At 35.9% G+C, this 14,962-nt stretch overlaps 1 protein-coding gene across 9 annotated transcripts in view; it reads right to left on the bottom strand.

Annotated features, from left to right (window-relative positions):
- Ralyl (RALY RNA binding protein like) overlaps positions 1–14,962 on the bottom strand; it is a 622,839-nt gene that overhangs the window by 245,624 nt on the left and 362,253 nt on the right. The window lies entirely within an intron of this gene.

A 14,962-nucleotide genomic window follows, 5' to 3' on the forward strand; every position in this document is an offset into this window, starting at 1 on the left:
CTACTAGTTCTTCCACCCAGTGCTATTTTCCCATAGGATCCTATGATTTATTACACTATTTTCACTGGGCTTAATTTGATAAAATTATTTGTGTGCATCTTCCCAATTAGCCTCAAAACTTTTAGGGTAGAGATTATTTTGTAAGTTTCTTTTAATGCTCAGCAAATAACAGTGGAATTGAATTCAAATCAACTTGCTTAGAAAACAGTTCCATCCCCTTTGAACAAACATAATTTTCTGTCCTGTCTAAACTTGTTTTTATGGTGAAATTCTACAAATATAATTTAGCCATTTAGATAAACCTAGTCTCTGTGATTTCCAGGATGATAACCCACGTGTATGAGAAGACTGACGTTAAGGGTAAACGTATGAATATGGCTCATGCTTCCTTATGGGCACCATATTTTAAGAGAAAATTGGAAACATGGCAGATATTCTCATGATGAGAGACAAAGTGATTTATAAACAGAAAGCAATGAGAGGCCTTAGAGTCTATAGTGAAACATGTGGTACACTTCTTCTATGGAAAAAGAAAATATGACTTTATTTTGTGTCATAATTCCAAGGAGTAAGTCAAGAACAAATTCACACAATGTTTAAACCTCATATCAGCATGGGAGGCAAAAAAACTCTACGTACTAATAATACCTGGAGCACGTGATATGTCACTATACAGCATGAATGGAACCTTTGCAAAAGTGATTAAGGTTGCAGGTTTGATATGGGAAGGTTATCCTGGATAATGCAGAATTGCCCAATCTAGTCACGTGAAGCCCTGAAAGCAGAGAAGCCTGCCCAGGTATTGTCAGAGGGAGATGTGACTATTGAAGAGATGTGTAGAGAAATGTAATGTTGTTGGCACTGAAGATGGAAACAGGGGCTCATGAGCCAATTAGTGTGAGTAGCTTTTAGAAGACAGAAAAGGCAGGGAAAGGAATTCTTTCCTAAAGCCTCCAAAAGGAAACAGAACTGTTTTCCCAAACCTTGATTTGTACATTTTGGACTTATGTACAGAACTGTGATATAATGCATTGGGGTTGGTTCCAGTCACTAAGTTTGTGGTGATTTGTTACAGCTGTCATCGAGAACTAGTACGGTAGAAAAAGTGTTTCCTAAGAAGTTAGTGAGTGTCTGAGTGTGGCAAGGGCTATTCTTGAAGGAGTGAGCTGCTTACTGCTGGATGGCCATATTCTAAACATGATATTATTATGCAACTGATTTCTGCAGGGAAAGATGTTGAAGATGATCATACCCTAAACCAACAGTAGTCATAACAGCAACAACAATAGAAAGTGAAAACTATAAAATCTATAAATCTTTTGAGTGAGACTTGTTGACTTCCCAATGACTTCACACAGAAAATAGGAACAGTTAGGAGAGGATTATCTCATCTCCTACTAGGAGATCTTCCAAATTTTGTACCTACCATGCCCTGCCTTCCTTCATTCATTTGTCCCTTTCTGTTGAAACAAACCTGTCTTCCTAGGCTGAGATTCCATGATGATTGACTGACTCAAGTATCCTCGCCCCCCTACTCTTTTTTTCTCAACAGCATATTTGCAATAATTTTCATAGTATAAAAGGAAAATGTTATTTGTACCGCCCCACTGTAAAATTTGAGCAAGAATTTTTTTTGCTCCTACTAAGGGCAAAAGTCCTTTAAAGAGTTCTTCATAATCTTTGATTCTCTGTTCTCATCTCACACCCTCTTGATGCACTACAATCCAGAATAACTTCTGTTTAATTTTTTAAAAGAAATCTTCTCAAGGTCAAATAAGCTTGATCAGATGAGCATATAAATCTAATTCTGCTTAGTGTTGACAACTTACCACTGGACAGTAAGGAAATTTAGGGGATAAATTTACAGAACACTAACTTGGAGATTTATTAATTTCATAAACATGATTATCCTCCCCACTAAGCTCTCTCTAGATTTCAAGAAATATCTTTAAAAATGAGAATGGGTAGGAATCATTATTTTGTGTGATGAACTGGATCAAACTCATGTTTCATGCTTTCAGACTAATGTGATAAAGTGATTCATTAATTCTTTACCTAATGAAAAACCTGTACACACTGAATAGTCAAATAATACAGTAAAAGAAGAAATCTAACTGCATGTCATAACTGAGCTATGGAACTGAGCTAACATTTGAAACTGGAATAAAACTTAGAGCAAGTTCTTTATGCAGAGCTATATATAAACTTCTGTTATGGCTGGGCGCAGTGGCACATGCCTGTAAACCAAGCAGTTCAGGAGAATGAGGCAGGAGGATGACGAGTTCAAAGCCAGCCTCAGCAACTTAGCAAGGCCCTAAGCAACTTGGTGAGACTCTGTTTCTAAATAAAATATAAAAAGGTCTGGGGATGTGGCTCAGTGGCTAAGCACCCCTGAGTTCAATCCCTGGTACCAAAAAACCAAACCAAACCAAACCAAACCAAAACAAAAAAAACCCTTCTGTTAGAGCTACCATCATTACTATAATTGGTAAGAATTGTGCAAGATAGAACCATAAATGACTTTTAGTTATTTGTATCTTGAATTTTTAAGCATAGTTGATGTGCACAATCTCTTAGGATATGTTCATTTAAAATTGACATGACTGTTAGTAAGGTGCAGAGTCTTTAATTCTTCACAACAAAACTTTAGAAATTACATAAATAAAAAAATACTGAAAGTCTTTTTTCAGGTAGGTAACAATTTAGTGAATGTAAAACAAGTCTTACATCTTGAGACATGGATATGTTTCCTCTTCAAATTAAAATGTACTCCTTCTTCCTGTATTTCTCATTATTTTTCTGCATGGATTTTTCCATGATTCACAGGAGTTAATGTTGGCAGAGTCTACACCACATTGATGCCAGCAGACATCTATCTCACCCACAGAACAGTTTGGAGTTTAGTCACAGCCTCTGAGAGAGGCCGGTATAGGATCTTTATGAGACTGCTGAGCACAAGTCCTACTCCTGGCACACACTAACCCCCAGGACATTCCTCTTTTTCCCATGATTATTGCCACCATGTCTCTCAGAAATGATGCCATAGTCTGTAAAACCTGATTCAATGACACTAGGTTGTAATTTTTTTTTTTAATTGTAAAGCCTGGAACACAGCCTGGCTCAATAAAGAATGATTATTCATATCTGATAATGAATTCTGAGTTCAAAGAAAATCACACTTGAGTTTTCTCTGACATTAGAGTAAAGCAAACATTTCTATGTTCTTTTTCAAATACATTTTGAATGAGCACTTTGTGCAGAAATATATTGTGGGAAGAGCTTTTCCTCAATTCTCGATCACACTTTTACTGTCCACTACTTTCTGTGTGGTACCAATAAACACATATTTCCTTTCATTATTGTAACGGTAAGGCTTCAATTTTCACTGTTACTTTTTTCTTGACTAGCTCCCTTCATAACTCTATTATTGATACAGTGACAACCTGCTATGGCTTCTCCTGATTAATTCCATGCACTTACGGTTTTTAACTTAAACATTTGAATAAATTATGAATATTACTACTAACAATTATGCAGTTGTAACTTCAGAATTAGCAAATGTTTCTGTATAAATGTCTTCATATAAACTGGGGATAATAGCAGCTTCTTCATAAGATTTTTATGAGAATTCAATTACTACATGCAAGATATCTAAGACAGTGTGTTGTCATGGCAAGTACTCAGTGGATTCTGACTAATATTATTATCACTAAGAGTTAAAACAGCATCATAGAAACTTTCTGTCAGAAATTTTGACTATGCATAGATTAATTATTCCTTGAAAGAACACTACAATTCAAGTTTATTTTCAAAGAAGTATATCTTTTATGCTTTGCCTCTTTTCAAGCAGGAGTTTACTGTGTTCAATTGACTTATTTTTTAAAAAAGACTCCTTTTCACTTATGGTATTTGAGGCTTTAGGGTTTCAGACTGTAATTCTGTAAGACAAGGATAGCTCTGCCCATTTTAAATCTTATATTGAAATTCTGTATTTACCTTGCTATTTTATTTTGTTCTGTATTTGATTAATTTCTTTACCTAAAGCAACTCATAAGCCCTTAATCTTTTCAAGAGCTTCAGCATTCTTTGAAGTTAAATCACAAGTAAACACACTTTGCAAACACCTTCAAAGGAAAGAGTGAACATAATCCATTTTGCACAGTAAATGTTACTACCAGAATTGGATTAGTATTTACTGGAAAATACAAGCAATTTACATGCAGTGGCCATTTTTTTTCTTTGTACAGTGTCACTATGGATTCATACACATGCATTTGAAAATTACATTAGCAATGCTGATCCAATCATACTGAACAGAGGTTGTCTTACTCTTTTATCCCTAACTTATTTAGAAGACATTTAAATGATGTTTGTAATTTTTCCTTTCATACCAACACACACAAAGCAGCACTATGAAATAGAACAGGGAATGCATGTTTTCTAGGTTTTGGTGGAAATAAAAAGAAAATGAAATATTTTAAATAAAAGAATCATATTCTTTCAAAACAAGAATATTGAATCCTATTAATTTTTACAGTCCCACACGTCTTATTTGGGCACCAATAGGCTGGATCTGCTTTTGCAGCCACTTCTCGAACCAAGAAACAGCTACTTGTTGGCTTATGAAATGGGGTAGTAGTCTTGTTCTGGCTCATAGATAAACACCACTGTGCCAGTCACAAAGCCTGCAAGGGGATACTATCCTGGGGAATGACGCACAACTTAATTATGATTTTCTGCTATGATTTTGTAACATTTGTTTTCTCATAACTGATAGAGCCAGGTGTTTATGATTCAGCACACAACCACTTTTGATGCTGCTTTTGTATCTAATAACCTTTTTAAAATCTCACAAATGACACCAGAGAGAAATTATTAGGTACATAGATGAGTGCACATATGTGATGCTACATCATGTAGAAATGGAGGAATGAAAAATTGTGCTGCAATTGTGTACAATGAATCAAAACGCATTCTGTTGTCATATATACCTAATTAAAATTAATTAATTAATTAATAAAAATAAATAAATAAATACCGAGTAGATTTGATGACTAGAAATACACAAACCAAATTCTCCCAAGTAGAAATTTATATATATGGCAAACAAGTCAAACCACCATCCAATAGAAAATGTTTAGTATGTGTTAAAAAACAAGCAAATATCATTATTTTGTATAAAGACTTCTCCTGCAAAAATACAAAAGTATACAGAAAAGGAATACTACATTAAAAAAACTTAGAAGACTAGAAATGCAAGAATATAACTTCCTGCTGATAAATGCAAATCTCAGGTTTTTTTCATTAAGATGAAGGTGCTTTGTGTTACTGAAGGTGTAAACTCAATACAGACATGGCTTAAAGCTCCTAAACTATCATGACATGAAAAAATACTGACAGGGAAGAGAAAATATGGATATAATGAACTAGTATAAAGAAAAAATAGGTCATAAATATTCCAAAAAGGAAATTTAACAGGTAAATACTTAGAGAATTTTGGCCATATATTTATTGCATTAATCAAACATGTTTTGAATTCAAGTTAACATTAATTAACTGATCACTCATTTAATTTGCAAATATTTATTGAGCACATTTCGAACAAACTGTTCATACTATGATGAAAATATTCAGACATAATCCCAATTTTTATATAAGTGCATACACATTTACAAGGTTACATATCTATGAATCTTTATCTAATCTCTCTATTCAGTGCCTAATTATAATTGTTATTAGTTGTGAATAGGGTGGTGGAGTTAACCAATGCTTGCCCAGCACTTTTTTTAGTTGCAAAACTGAAATTTCTACATCCTGGAAACCTCATGAATCTGAGAAAAAATGAGATGGTTATTATTCTAGAAAGGAAAAGTACTGGTAAGATGGGGGAAATGTGTATATTAACACTTATTTTATATAAAAAGAGTCATCTTTCTTATTTCATGTACACAATAACTTCTGAGGAGTTAATGAAACTTTCATTAATCAAACTAAAAATACTGTAAAACCCTATGGAATAAAGTATTTTCAAAAAGCATTCAGTGGTGTCTTCTTGAATTATCACTTTAAGTCATATGCAAGGTAGAATATACACATGACTATTAAAATGTAAATGCCTAAAAGAAACAGCACTGCAGGAGCACTGAGCACAGCAAGTGCCCAGACCTGGGTTTCTAAAGCCCCCCTCCATTAGAAAGAACTAGGTTTTTTTTTTATGGAATAGTTGATTGTAACACTGGGGCAGGAAATACACAATGAGTCTGAGGGATCTTCCACTGCCATAATTTGAGCAAATGCTGGGATGAACAAGCCACATTTCTTTCTCTTTTTTGCACACGTGCGTCTACACACACACACACACACACACACACACACACACACACACACACACAGAGAAAGAGCAGAGGAACCAAAATGAAAGAGTAAAAGAGCTCCCAATTCCCAAATTTGGGTCAATGTGAGCCACAAAATAAATAAAACAGTATTGAATTACAATCCTCAAAAAATATATATATCCACAACTCCGTACTGATGTAAATGATTGAATAAATTAATATATGCAGATGAGTTCTAAAAAATGATGTGGACACTTCAGCCTCCAGGAGTGGAGCCTAACTCCATGCTCCTTAAATGTGGGCTGTTCATGATAGCTTCCTTCTAAAGAGTAGAGAATGGAAAAAGGAGTGGGGGAGGGTGACTTCACAGAAAAGGAACTTAACAAGTACTACTGCAGTCAGCTAATCAAGATCACCATTAGCAGTTACAAGATGTTGATAAATGTGTGCTGAAATTGTACTTTCACTTGGTGCTCTTTCCAAAAACCTATTATTCCAGTCAAACCATGAGAAAAACATCAGACAAAATAGGACATCTTTCAATATATGTGACCATTACTCCTGGAAACTATTGAGATTATCAAAACCAACAAAGTATAACATGGCAGCCTGGATGGGATCCTGAAGTCCCCTGATTTCAGGTAAAACCTCAGGAAATCTTAATAAACCTCAGACTTTGTTTACTAAAAGTGCATCCATTTTGGTTCATTAATTAGAGTAAATGTATCATGCTAGTGTAAGATACTAATAATTGGGGAAGCTGTGTAAAGGATTTGGGGATTAGATAGGTACTTGGCAGTATCTTCTCATTTTTTTTTCTGTAAATTCAAAATTAAAAAAAACTATTAATAAAAAAATCCAATATTGAACTAGGCAGAAGTTACAGGGAATTTGGGTCTCAAGTATTTTTATGCTGACAATTAAATATTTATTTTATTTTTTAAAAGTGACCTATTATACAAGTAATTCAAGATCAGAAAACTAAAAATGAAAAAAAAAATCGAAGTAAAAAATAATCACTGATAACTCCATAATCTGTAGGTCAGTAAAACTAGTTGACATATTTTAACATGTGCATTTACAAATAAATGCTCAAGGACTTAATTTTCAAGATATGGACAAAGAGGGAAAAGGAATTCTTATTTGCTAAGTTCCTAATATAAGCCTGTTATGCTGATAATTATGTTCACATATATCATTAATGTCATAACAACAGTGACATAGACACGATTCCCGTTTCACAGATGAGAAAACACATTGAGAGGTTAGGTCGATCAAGGAGAAACTGAAGATTAAGACCCTCAGACTTAAATCCCAAGTGTGTGACTTCCAGCTCTCCCTGACGCTTTCCAACTCTTGATCCCTCCTATAAATTGAAAGGGATTTAGTAGACCTTACAAAACCTCCCTATTACATAGAGTTTTTTGGATGTATATAATATGTAGCAAAGATTAACATAATTGAGCAGCTTCTCCTTGCTTGCTTATCAGACATGTGAGAAAGAATGATAAATTGAAAAGGTCACTGGATTCTGAGCCAAAGGCCTTGTTCTTCCATGCAATAGTTGTAAGATTTGAGATATCCTGTCTCGACTCTCAAATTTCATGTCCCACATCATACCAAAGGTCCATTAGACTGTTGACTTTTTTTTTTTTTTGGCTTATTGTAGTTTAACTTTATTATCATTCTTCTAGAGGCTGTTGACTTTTTGAGTGGATGGGCTTGATCTCATTCAGTGTTGGATTCAGAACTCCTGACATGATCCTAGCCCTATTTGAAAGGCAGGTATGCAATACATGCCTGCTGAACTAAATCAAACTAAGGATTCCTGGTAGATCTAAGTCAAGAACAGGGTCATCAATCAAAGAGGTGTTACAGCATTCAGAATTCAGAAAATCTGTTTATACCTGCAAAAGTTTTGGGAATCTATGAATTTAGGATATGAATAACTCAAGTTTCCTTTAATTATCTGCTAACAGTTTAGCAGGTTCATTGTCAGAAAAGTAAACAGCAGTATCTCCAGATGAGAATGGGAAGCAAATACAGAGAACATGCCATGCAGCAGGCATTGCAATGTGAAAGGCAGAACTGCACGATGGGTTTAGTCCAGGAATTCTAGTAGCTCAAGGAACAGTAGGCTGGGCAGCAACAGGGCCCTCGAAACACAAACTGACAAAAATGCAATTTTATCCCAACCTACTCAAACACCTCAGGGAGCGAAGAAATAGGTGAAAGGAAGCAATGCTGAGGCCTGAACTCCCTCCTCATCCTACATCCAGTTCTGCTCGAGACACCATGTTATCATGCAGAGACACCTCAGTCAATATGTCTAAGCTTCATGCAACCTCCCCACCCCCCACCCCAACACCAACAACTTTCCTAAGGGTACTTATTTGGCCTAGCAGTTTCTTTGGCCCATTGGTAAAAATGAACCTATAGGAGAAGTTTTGGCTCTGGACTTTTGCATAGGAGTTCCTGGGGTCCTGAGTATTGGGAGCATGATTTAGAAGTGTACCAGTTACAGTGTATCCATGAACAGTTATTTTCTGTAACCATTACAAGACCTCAAAGAGATATGTACAAAAATTGAGGGTAAGAGCTTTAGAAACAGTTTCTAAAGAGACAGGGTCTTGCTGAGGCTGGCTTTGAACTTGCTGTCCTCCTGTCTCAGCATCCCAAACTGAAACTTGATAGGGTATTTTTATGTCACCCTAACAAGAAAAATTAGAAGCTTATCATTTATAGATATTTAAAACATTTTATCTTTCTAAAGTTATTTTTAATGCATTTTTTTTCAAAGTATTCATCTATAGTAGAATATGGAAAAAGCAAAACCAAACCAAACCAAACCAAACCAAACCAAACCACTAACAAGCCAACACTACCTAAAACTGGGTCCTTGTCCCTAGAGGAGAAACACAGGTTGAGAATAAGGGTTCAGATTCGGAGTACGTACATCCTTGGAGCTACAGATTCCTCACTTTGTGATGAGAAGAACCGTGGGAAGAGGGCAGAGTGGAGCTCTCTAAAGATCCAAGTCCAGGCAGATGATCCAATTGCCTAGGTCTCCTGAATGACTCTGCTTTACCTAGTGTCACATTGACTAGGGTTCTTCAGTTCAGCTAGGGCTCTGGTGATGTTGGGATATAATGGATGAAACTGTTTGATATATGACCTGATTTGTTGTCCCAAATGAAAATATGCCTACTAGAGTAGCTGCCATAAATCAGAAAGTTTCTTAGAATGATGAATATTTTTGTTAGAAGTTACTAAGGAGAATTACCAAGAATATAAATAGGAATTAGCACACACCAAGTAAAAATGCTTCAAATTATATGCCTTAATATAATGTACCCAAATTCTAGTTCTATGTTACATATCTAGTTAAGTACCCAGCATTACACAGCTGTGTCTCTTAGAACAATATGCTGGACTGCTTTAGAATGATTTGGATAATTTCTTATTTTGGCTATTCATTGGTAGTTTGCTATTGTAAGGGCCCCAAATTCATACATATCTGCCAGCTGAACATCTCTCAATTTGGATAAGAAAATTATGTAACTGATACATATTTTTACCCTTATCCAAGTTTTAAATGTATGTGTGTATATGCATGTAATGATTGTAGGCTTCCTTAAGATTAACTTATCAATAATGTCTCAAAATTATTTTATAACTTTTAAGGTATGTGCACGACCTAGTCAAATAGTTGTTCGTGAGGCATGCATTTGAAGTAAACAGTTTTCCAAACTTAGGGAACTGGTTTCTTTTCTTCTTGAGGGGATGGGTGGATGAGTACCAGGGATTGAACTCAGGGGCACTCAACCACTAAGCCACATCCCCAGACCTATTTTGTATTTTATTTAGAGACAGGGTCTTGCTGAGGCTGGCTTTGAACTTGCAGTCCTCCTGTCTCAGCCTCCTAAACTGCTGGGATTACACGTGTGCACCATGGCGCCCAGCCCTTCTCAACACTTTGATAATTAGTTATACTTATTAGAGCACTCAACAGTTTCACAAGACCATTCAGATGTCATTCTCATTATAATAACTACATCAGAAACGTAGAGGAACAAGTTAACATTCCTGTTTGGTCTGTCTCAGAAACTCAACCCAAATGGCACTACTCCTAGGCCCACTGACAAGGCCAGAGTGATTTTTCCTCTGCCACAAAGGCTCCTTTTTTTTGAATGATCATTTTACTAAATATTTTGCTGATTCCTCTTCAACCTGGAAAAGAAGAGACGTATTTCTGTAATTTAAAACTCAGTTTGAATTCAAATTTAATTGCCCTGAATTCATATTTAATTACTCTCCAATTAAAAGTACCTTTATAAACTTTCCTAAATTTAGTATTGAATTACTACAAATTATAATTCTTAGGCCAGAGAGGGTCATCAGAAACACAGAAGTTGGTCTACAGAAATGTGATACATATTCTTTTTTTACATTTTCATGCTTTTTAGGAAAAAAGAGAGAAAAGAAAAGAGGAACAGAAGAAAAGAGTGAAGAAGAAAAATTTGTAGAGACACAGAAGAAAGAAAAATAGAAGAGATAAAAATACTGTTTTGGTCTTTAAATTAAAATGAATTAATAATAAAAAATGTAGTTATCGTAGACCAAGTGAAATGTACCAGTCACTCGCCACATTTTAGACTTATACTCTTCAATCACACTCTTTTTCACATACATACACACAAAAATACACCCTTTGCCAAAGAAAGCTTTAATTTCTCCATTTTCACAAGAGTGGTTTTCACTGAAATAAAATGCTGGCAAGTAGGTAATACAGTTATGGGAAGAAAATTGGAACTCGATTTTGTGACTTCAAATCTTTTCAGTATATTACACACAGTTTTCCCCACTTATATAATGGCTTTGAGTGTATATACGTGTATGTGTATAGCATATTGCTCTTTAATGGATAGGCCTTTTTTGTTTGGTATTACGCATGCATTCATGCAAAAAAGCATTATCACAAAACAATACCTTTTAACTGTACAAAAACAAAGACTCATGAATAGAGTCCCTGGTCATCCAGGATCAGGTTGGATAAACAATTAAAAGTATACACCAGCTATGTTTGACTTATGTTTAGGCAATAAAAAGATCCTGAAGTTTATGGAAAAAAAATCTAAATATACTGATGTTTTCAAGGCAGAATTATATGAAAAACATACAATTAAATTATTAAAGACTCCATGTTATATACACAGAATGATATCAAGCTCTAAAACCTATGTCCTGGTTTTTAGAAATTAAAATAACATGTAAAAACATCCTGAGTCATTACCAATTCCAGGATTGCAGATACATGCAACCAAACCTTCAATTTGGGGTTTATTCCCAAGGGCAAAATCATTAGTACATAACCACATTCAACTTTGTGAAGCAAAGTCTTTACTTCAGGTCAATATATCAGAGAAAGCTTTGTGACATCTGGAGGAAGGAAGGAAGCAAGGAAGGAAGGAAGGTAGGTTGGTTTAATATTCACGAAAGTGCACGAACATCATGAGGCAGGAAATACAAATAAGTGAAGATATCTTAGTGCAGAGAGCAATGAGGAAGAGCTGGAATGATTTGGAAGTAAAACCTCCTGTGATCACAATTAACGTGTGCTGATAAGGCCTTTGATGGGAACAGGGGTTAGCAGATGGGTACAAGTGAGAGGCTAGCTTGGACAGGGAAGAACTCTGGCTGTATAAGTTTGGCTCCTAGGTTTATCCTGAAGCATTTCAATAGAAATATTGATATAAATTGGCCACAGGCAGTTTAATCTTCCAAAGTGGTCAGAATCCAAGGCTGTGTTCTTCCCCCATGTTGAGATTGTGTGCTAGGTTCTTGTGGCAGGAGTACATACCGGGTGGGCCAACAGCAAAGGGAGGGACCTGGGCATTGAGGGTTGGTGCTGTAGGACTAATGGTGGACCCAATGTATAGAACAATACCGTGGCTACAGACAGAGAACCTACCTCCCCAAGTTGAGATTATGTAAAAGCCAAACAAGTCTGAGCCTGGAGATTGAGAACAATAGTGTTGAAAGTCTCTGCAGAACTTATGAGGCTGACAGGAATGAGCAGTAGGTGAACTATAGACAATGAGGAGTCAAAAAAGGGTTGGACCCCCAAAGGAAGAGCAAAGCAGATGTGGTGATTGAGGGTGGTGGGGGACCTGGTAAAGATGGAGATGGTGTCATTACAGAGGACTTTCCAGGACTAAAATGTCAGGATTTGTGAATTACTAGAAATAGTCACTAGTAGGCTACATTAATGTTTGTAAATGAAAATAGAGGAATGATGCTCTTTCTTATTGGAACACAGGTACACAGGCCTGAGGCTGTGAACACAGATGGGAACCCCAGCAAAAATAATTGATTTAGTTCACAGATAATGTTATTTTATTGAAAATCCTTAAGTGAAGCTTGTGTGTCAGAACTTTTCCACTTATTTTGCATTCAAAGGTGAGAGAGAGAGAGAGAGAGAGAGAGAGAGAGAGAGAGAGAGAGAGAGAGAGAGAGAGGGGGGAAAGCAAATGAGCTTTGGCGAAAAAGTTAAATATCCTTCAAATCAATTTCTGAGACTTCTCTTGATTTACTTTATAATAAAAATTCACCTTTACAAGGGTAATGGGAGAGCTAGATTTTAGGAAGGTAATGGAACAAAAATTGTGTATGCAAGTAGAATAGAATGAAGAGAACATGGGGAGAGCTTCAAAAATACCAAACGTTCGCCACATGGTGGCGCCCAAGTACTTTCCAGATTTGCTTTCCTGTCTACACATTTGTTGCCCTTTCTGTTTTCCTTCATCTATCACATAAAATAAGTAAAAGCTACAGAGCATTCTTCATCCTCTAAAAGGGAACAGAAAATCTGACAGTTAAGTTTCCCTCGGTAACAAATCCCAAATGTGACACTTCGATGGATTTCAAATTGATATGAGGTTAAAGAAGGAAACAAGAATAGATGGGAAACAACCTTATTAAAATGAGCTACAATTTCAGAGACAATAACCTCTTAAAGAGGGTGTGGCAAATCTTCCCATATTTTCAAGATATTTGGAAATATGCTTTTAAATGATTTGAGGAAGTGCCAATTATTAGCACGTGAGGCTGTTTGTAGGAAAGCATGGTAACTTCTGCCATCAATCACAACAAGGAGGGAGACTATATTTTTGGCATTAGTGGTATAGATGGCCTTCAGTGTTCCTCACACCAACCTCACGATTACACAGAGTACTAGGTTGACTTGTGTCCTTTGTGTAGATAGTAAAGGATTAAGGTAAAAGTGGCTGAGATAAATAAAAGGCAGCCAAAACTGATATTCCATATCAACTAACAAAAAGACACACGTTACTTATTACAATATTTTCCTAGCTTTCACACATTACAAGCAGTGCAAAATAAAATATTTCCATAGGTAGGACATGGAAACATTGTCTGTCATTAGAGATTTGAATAGATTCGTCTAAAGCTGTGTTGTCAGGAATAGGGCACTGTATTTTACAAAAGGAAAGGAATATCCATCTCATTTCTAATAGGTAACAGGACACTGTGAAGGAGGAAGGAGTTATGATTAACTTTCTTATTCAAGTCAATGGCTCCATAAAGTTATTAAGCCCCAAGTTCTGCTTTTATAAGGAGCAGGCACATAAATAGAAAATTCCAGGTAGGGAAGAATGTTATTTTTTAAAAAAAACCCAAGAGCTTCCTGAGTAGGGATTGTGCAGTTTAACATGGACTCAGGGAACACGTTTCTCAAGAGTTTACATTTTAGCAGAGACCTGAAGAAAGTGACAGTGAGCCACACACAGACGATTAATCAAACTACAACAACAAGAATGACAACATCTCTCTAGCCCATGGTGCAAGTGTCCATGTATGTCAGAGAAAATGCTGCTTTTATGTCTGTTTTTTCAAATTAAAGGGCAGCACTTGTTTTGCAGAATGCCGGGCTAGGGGTCACACTTAACTCCTTTACTGATTTGTTTGCCAGTGTAAGTGATTTCACCTGTCTTGCCTCTGTTCTCTCTTCTTTACAGTGGGCAGAATGGTAGCCCTCTTCTCCCCAGCCGCATGTGATTGTGAAGCCAAATGAAACCTCATACCCAAACCCTCTCTTTCTCTCCCAATTTTCCCTTTACTTTTTAATATTTTCTCCATCACATACAGAAGTAGTAATGGAAGAGCATCACAGTTCTTCATTCAGTTATCCATTTACCTAAGACACATTTGTTAGGTTCTAATTATGTGCTAGGCACATAATTCTCTGATAGAAGTTATTGATTTAAAGATGAATAAGACCCAGTACAAGCCCATAAAGAATTTAGTCTAGTGGGGGGAACAAGTGAGTTATTACATTAGAAAACAGTCATGATTCCAAGTTATTCACCGTGTGAGATAGAAGGGTGAGAAAGGATGTCTAACTCTATTTTCCAAAGGGACTTGAGAGAAGAGTAGAATTTAAGCTGACAAAGATAAAAGAATGAGGGTTTTAAGGAACTATTATAGAAATAGCAATAATGATAATAATAACAAAATAACCAACACTTATAAAAAAAGAAGTAATGGAGAGTTGGTCCTGTTTTGGGGAGGATTACAGAATTACAAATAGTCCACTTTAAAACCATCCC

This window comes from Ictidomys tridecemlineatus, chromosome 7 (assembly GCF_052094955.1).
Source record: "Ictidomys tridecemlineatus isolate mIctTri1 chromosome 7, mIctTri1.hap1, whole genome shotgun sequence".
Lineage (NCBI taxonomy): Eukaryota > Metazoa > Chordata > Mammalia > Rodentia > Sciuridae > Ictidomys > Ictidomys tridecemlineatus.